General features: G+C 41.8%; 1 protein-coding gene across 2 annotated transcripts in view; it reads left to right on the top strand.

Annotated features, from left to right (window-relative positions):
- coro7 (coronin 7) overlaps positions 1 to 6,886 on the top strand; it is a 100,570-nt gene that overhangs the window by 75,447 nt on the left and 18,237 nt on the right. The window lies entirely within an intron of this gene.

Here is a 6,886-nt window from a genome sequence, read left to right as displayed (position 1 = left end):
CTGCACGACCTGTTTGGAGCCTGAGACATTGTGGGTCTAGTCGTTCGCCGTGCAGAGAAGTCGGTTACATTTCATTTGAATGACTGTTTCCCTAATTACAGCCTGCTGTGCTTTTTTAAGTTTTCCTTTTACCCCTCTGCTGAAAGATAAGCGAGTAAGGCTTCAGCATAATGACAACAAACACTTATATAGGACTAGATTACACAAATCAAACTGTGTAATTACCTGACACACCCTTTAAACATAAATACATTACTCAGTGAAAATATGACATGGTTGACACTGGCAGAAGTCTGTTGCCTCAACAGTGTACATGTGTACATGAGCTGAGAAAGCCACTGAATACTTCCAGACGCCTGTGACAAAGTACCCGTCAGAAGCTGGGGGCCTACGTGAGTGTCAGCCAGTCCCAACAAGGTACAGTAAGGTGATAGCTCTGAGGAACTGCGTCACCTCTGGTGTGTACTTTTAGCCACATGTCGCAGAATTAACCAGAACCCCGAAGCCTCTTGTGCACAGCACTTTTATGTTTGAATGGGTCTCGCCCGTGCAGCAAGATCCTGAAGAGCTTCTGTTTTTCTCCACGTGCTGACGATAAAACTGTGAAAAATAATTGAAACCAGCCCAAATTTCCTTTTTTTGGGTGATGTCATTCACTGTAATTCTGAAGGCACAGCGACGCCAACAAGAACTAAAGTCAACAAACAGACTCCTCTTTGGCCCGGAGGCCATCGCACGTGTCTCCTGAATACACCCTCACCCTCTGTGTCCTATGAACAAGGGACACTTTAGTTCCACTTGTCGAGCTTATGAGTTTGTACCGTTTATTTTTTGATATCAGTCCTCATGCAGTCTGTGGCTCATGCCTTCCTCCTGCTCGCTCCCCCTCTGCTCCTACTGTATAAGATTTATTACTCACGCACCACACACACACACACACACACAAACACAGGGTATCATCTGTAAGGCATTACTGTAAATTGCAGGAATAGAGAAATGATTTCACGCTTGCCCCACAGGGTCCAGATGTAGCTTCTCAGTCGTAGCCACAACCGAGTTTAATGTGTTCAGGAGAAATAAAAAAAGGGGGGGTAAGAAATAAATCTTACCCTGTTGTACTTTATCACACACGTATGAGCCTCAACATCAGTGCTCGTGCTCTCCTCTTTCTCTGTTCCTCCCCCTCATTCACTCCCTCGCTCTCTACGTAAATACACATAAACTGTGTCCAGGCTTCAACACCAGTGCTGAGGTCAAAAGATTTGTCATTCAACGGTTGTGGATGGTGATATAACCTTTTTCCTCACTTTTTTAAACCTCTTTTTTCACTTTTCATACTATTTGATTCAAGGTGATACAAACGGTTTCAATGTGTAAAGACATAACAAATCCTGCTTTGTGTGTAGTTGTAGATTTTATGTCCCCCTTCGTGTCCCTGGTGATGCAGTAAAAGCTTTGTGGTGTTGATATTTAAAGTGCAAATTTTTTGGTGGGCATTTACAGCTTCATCATTTTAATTCGTGGGTCTACTAGAAAAGTTTTACATGCTCCAATTCTCAAAATACCACAAAAATTGCCTCCAAGCATACATGTGACAGTTTTGTCATTTGTCACCTGTTCAGAACGCATGTCAGAAATGTCACGCTCCTCAACCTGGAGGCATCTGGAGCAACGGCAACTACGGTGTTGTTGTTTTTGTCGTACCAATTGGAGCTTGAGTCGTATATGTAAAAAAATCAGGCTGAGACAGCCAATAAACCAGGAGCAGCGTTTTCTGTTGGCTCCCTTTGCCGCTGACTTTGGCCTCTGTAACTTAGCAGATATTTCACATCCACAAAGGAAATGGAAAAATTGGAATATGGGCACTTAGATGTTTTTATGTGCCTGAGAATCTGCACTTTCCACTTGTACAATTTACTACTGTAAAACATTATTTTTATGTTAAATGAGGCTTTAAAATGAAGAAACATTTCCCCCCTGACTTATGGCATTTAAATTAGATTCACATTAGCGTGTAAAATGAAACAAAGCGAGTTCTTTAAAAATAACAACAACGAGATGTGATGACAACATAACAACGTCTTAACCAACACAGCACTGTATTGTTCAACAGACTTTGAAGAAAATGCGTGGAGAATTTTTCCACTCATCATGTGTGTTGAATCGACATTATGTTATCCTACTATTCAGCATAAAACACTCATCATGTCCTCAACAGAAAGGTCCTGCTTGTTGGTACATAACAGGACAGTCGCAGGCGCTCGGTCAGAATTGTAAACAGCATTACAGCCTTTGCCGTCAGCACGTTGGGCTCCTAATCACCCTGGCTCGGTAAAAGATGGCGAGGCGGCATCCAATCCGTGCCACCCACCACTGCCCAGGGGAACTTGTAAAACACTGGTTTGCTGTTGAGCCAACTGCAGACAACAGTTCAAAGCTAAAGGCTTTTACAGCAGCCACAGCTACACAGAGGTGACAGGGATTTCTTCTTTGTTTCCAGTTTCATTTCATCGCCTCCCGCGTATTTTGCATACGTTTGTTATGTTTGTGCGCAAACTCGTTCTGAAGTATTTCATAAACCCGACTTTCATCACTTTCTTTTTCCTCCACCCTAGTTTGCCCTAATCCCATTTGTTATTTGGCTGCTCCACTTTCTCGCACATTAGCGTTACAATTTCTGACTTATTTTCTTCCCTCCTTGATACATTGTAAGTTTTACACTATTTATTTTAAGTTCACTATAACTATTAAAACTATAAAAACTGATTTTAATAAACTGCAGTAAAAATAATTAGGCCCACAGAAGTGAGTTGGGAGGAGGAGTTTTACCGGACTTCTCCTTTTACATTATTTAATTACAAGTGGAGTTTAAAGGCATGAAATATTGTCCTGGGTTATTTTCTAATGCTTCCCCTACCTGCTCCTTCTTCTCCCAGCCTCTGTGTGTCCTTGTGTTTAGTGTTTAGTGTGTCTGCATGTGGCATCTATTCTGTGTGTCTCCCCGTCACACCTAAATCTGCTCTGATGGCATTATGTGTGGGCTGCTGTGAGACCTGCCCGTCTTCCCACAGCTACTCAGCACCCGGCAGCCATAGGATGAAAACCTATGTGTGGGAAGGGAGAGGGAGAAACCAGGAACGTGCATGGTTAATTAGTGGCTGCTATAGGAACCTGAATGAGGCTGAGAACTATGGCCAACAGAGAGAGCGAGAGAGTGAGAGAGAGAGAGAGGAGTAATGAGTGAACTCAAAGCAGAAGTTGATAACAAACATATAATACTAAAATCAAATGCTCTGCCTCAGATAAAAGGGAAATGTTGACTCTTCCCACCCACTGTCTCTTGCCAGCTTTACTCATAATAAGTCAATATGTTGCTCGTAAAGCTGTCTTCAATAGAGGAACCTTTGTATATTTATGTATATACATATACGTGTATATTTTATGATCTTATTGACACAATCCATCTTTTTTTAAACTCAAAGTAAACTTGCGTTTTAGTTTTCGTAAAAACAGAGCCCATAAAAATCAGCTGATATGAGCTTTACACAAACATATCAGTTTTTGCGCTTGTGTTTGGCAAACAATACAGAAAAGATGTGCATTTATGTTTATATTTAACAAAAAACAGGTTTGGTTCTACGTGTTTATTTATATTTATGACAAAGTTTATGATTTAACTGTAGAATGTCAAGCCTCGATAACATTTCTTTCTTACAAGGGTTTGATAATAAAAAAAAAAATGTAAATCTCTATATCGGCCACTATAATATCTAATACCTAATAATGGTATCTGCATTTGCCCCCAACTATCCAGATTGGGTCTGGCTCTATAAAGTGTGGCTCTATAAAGGAATTGGGGTTTTCACCCTAGATATAATTTTGCCTTCTCTCGGCAGTTATCTGTCAGAAGTTGGGTTAGACAGGCGGTGTTAACGAGCTTTGCTTCGGGAACAGAGACAGATTGTCATTAAAAAATGTTTTTTAATAATAATAATCTAAATATGGCTTCCTTTGGCCCTTATGTCATTATGACCTCATTTGAATAAACCTGGAGTTTCATGTCAGCTGTTCATGTTACTGAGGTTGATGAAGTGGCCCTTGACACAAAGATCTCTGTGCACTCGAGTCTCAGCGATTGCAGGAGCTGTTTGTTTCACGCAGAAGAGGCAAAGACAGCGAACACACGGAGGCCTCGAGAGGTCAGACCATAGTTCACTCGGAGGTTTACTGGTCTGTTGACTCTGCGCGCACTGGCACTTCTCATTAAGGAGAGAGACAGAAACAGACAGCACAGCTGTGACATGCATGCCTCAGAGCTGGACAAGCCATTAGTGCACGTTTTATTGTTGAAAGGATGAAGAATGCATCCTGAAACAATCCTGGTTTTTACTGGAGCAGACGTAGAGCATGTTTCTCTTATAGCAACGAGCCGTTTAGCCTTTTAAGTGTTTTAAACCGCACACGTGTGGCTGTTGTGTCCTGCTTTTGTTTTCTGGCTGGTTATCTGTTCTCTCTTGAGCTAAATGTGAGGGGTTTTTGCTTATCTCTGCTCTCAGATAAGAGAGATTGAAGAGGAGTGAGGCCTGAAAGAGAAGGGGTGAGATCGGAGGGGAAGAGGTTGGGTTGAGAAGTCACAAGGGTGACCTCCCGTCCCTCTCTCACTCAGGGAGTCACTTAGAAGGCCTGTTTTCCCATGATCGTCATTAACTGAGGTGAAAGACAATGAGAAGGTTTTTTTGCATGTAGTCTTTCTCTCATTCTTCTTTTTTCTAACAGTTCTATGTTAATACCCCCCATGCAGAATGATGATATGTGCAGTTTCCCACTAGAAGGCTGTTTTCACTCTGTATTCGCCTCGAGCAACAGTTACGTTTTTGAAAACAAAATATTATTACATTCAAAGATTTGGGATTTTTAAATGGGGGGGAAAAAGTAGATTTCATTTAATCTTTTTATCTTTATCTCTATTTCATATTGTATTATTATATTGTAATTTAAGTGTCCTAAAACATTTCTGCAGGGATCTATTGTTTATATGCATCAAGTTGTCTTGCCACATTCTAATCATTCCGATAAAGCTGGATTGATACCTCTGCAAATAAACATCTCTGCAGACAAACCGTGCACAGAGCAGCCGGCACACATACCTGCAGAATCTCAACGCTGTCTGTCATGCAATTACATAAAACAATATAACTCTTGCTATGGTTTCACATTAGAAAGGATAAACCGTGTAAATCTATGCTCAACACACAAGTGTTAAAGGAATGTTCAGATCTGAATGTGCAGCCCAGAGAGGCATGTTTCAGCCTCCACTCGTAAACAGAACAACCCTCTCTTCTTCATTCCTCCTCCTTCATTTCCTCCATTCATTTCTTCTCTGCCCTCCTGCGCTCCCTCCTTCCTACCTCTCCGGCTCATTCTCACCCTGCAGTCTGGTATGTCAGGTATTGGGTAACAGCAGCATGCCTGTGGTTGAGTGCAGGAAGCAAAGCGACTGCAGCTTAGCTACAGTATGTTCACTATGACTGCACTGCTGTTTTGTACTATGACAGAAACTCTACCAGAGGGATGAGAGCAGCGAAGCGGGCACAGGTCACGTCAGGTCAACCTGGTGCTTGTAGACGAGTGAGTTGCATATTAAAGTTTGGTCAGAAACCGGCGACACGATATCTTTCAATTGTGTCGTGTGTTCGTTCATGATGATACCACGCTTCCGTCCGAAGCCCTTTTGCATTCTGCCAGGCCACCACTGAGTAATCTGACTACAAAACGACCTTCCTATAGTTAAATAAAGCAGGTTGGATAAAAACAAACACTCATGCACACCGATAACAAGCCTTTCTTCAGCTTTGACACACAGCACTGATAATGGCAACATGGACATGTGGTAGCCTTGACATCAAGGACTGGTTAAATAGAAGTTGATTAAAAGAAAAGAAAGAGCAGAGAGGAAGAAATTATTATGTTTTTTGTTTTTTACATCTTGTGAATTCCTACTTCAAGGCCGAGGCAGCTGCAAAGATGGAGGAGCAATAGGAGTCGGTCTGGTCGTACCAGTTGCAGCACATCTACCCTCTTACTTTCTCTTGGTCTCTTTTTCTGTTCAATAACTCTTCCAGATGTACCATGATAGAGCTCAAAGCATTCCTAGAAGGACACACACACACACATACACACATATGCATAACTGCTGTGATTTACTACATGAATGTAGTTATCTTATCTCTTCTCTCTTGTCTCGCTTAGTTTCTCTCTTTTTTCACTCTTTTATTGTAAATCTGCTCTGTCCTGTGGTTTTTATTGGTTTGGACTGTACAAATCCCTGCTTCGGTCATTAAAGCCCATGATTTATTGTGACTGTGTTGGACCCTCTTACAGTAAAAATGCAGGCTTTCCGTGCACAGTCAGTCCACCCAGTACAAAGGGGGAAAAGTAAGGCCACATCCTGGGGCCACAGTGAGGCTGAGGGTACGGTGCTGAAATATTTTTTAGATTATTAAGCCTATAGGATACAGTGAGGGACATGAAGTTTGCATAGTGAATGTTAGGTTGTTGCTGATTTTCATGTCTTTACACGAACAACTTTTTCAGCCAAAACTTAGTTATCACTCTGAAAACGATCTTTTTAGTGTTTCCAAATGTTGACTTTTTTTGGAGATGTAAGATAGTCATCCCACCGGAGTGGAATGTGTGCTTTTGAGATACAAGAAATAAGATCAGTGGAGGGGATCCAAGTGATAAAGTGTCATTTGGAAAGGAACAGAAAGAGCAAGTATGGACACAGTCGCCGACAGCAAGGTTGTGTGTGTGTGTGTGTGTGTGTGTGTGTGTGTGTGTGTGTGTGTGTGTGTGTGTGTGTGTGTGTGTGTGTGTGTGTGTGTGT

This window comes from Hippoglossus hippoglossus, chromosome 8 (genome assembly GCF_009819705.1).
Source record: "Hippoglossus hippoglossus isolate fHipHip1 chromosome 8, fHipHip1.pri, whole genome shotgun sequence".
In the NCBI taxonomy this organism is placed as follows: Eukaryota; Metazoa; Chordata; class Actinopteri; order Pleuronectiformes; family Pleuronectidae; genus Hippoglossus; species Hippoglossus hippoglossus.
Note: the sequence above shows the minus strand (reverse complement) of the source record. Positions and strands in the feature narration are given on the sequence as shown.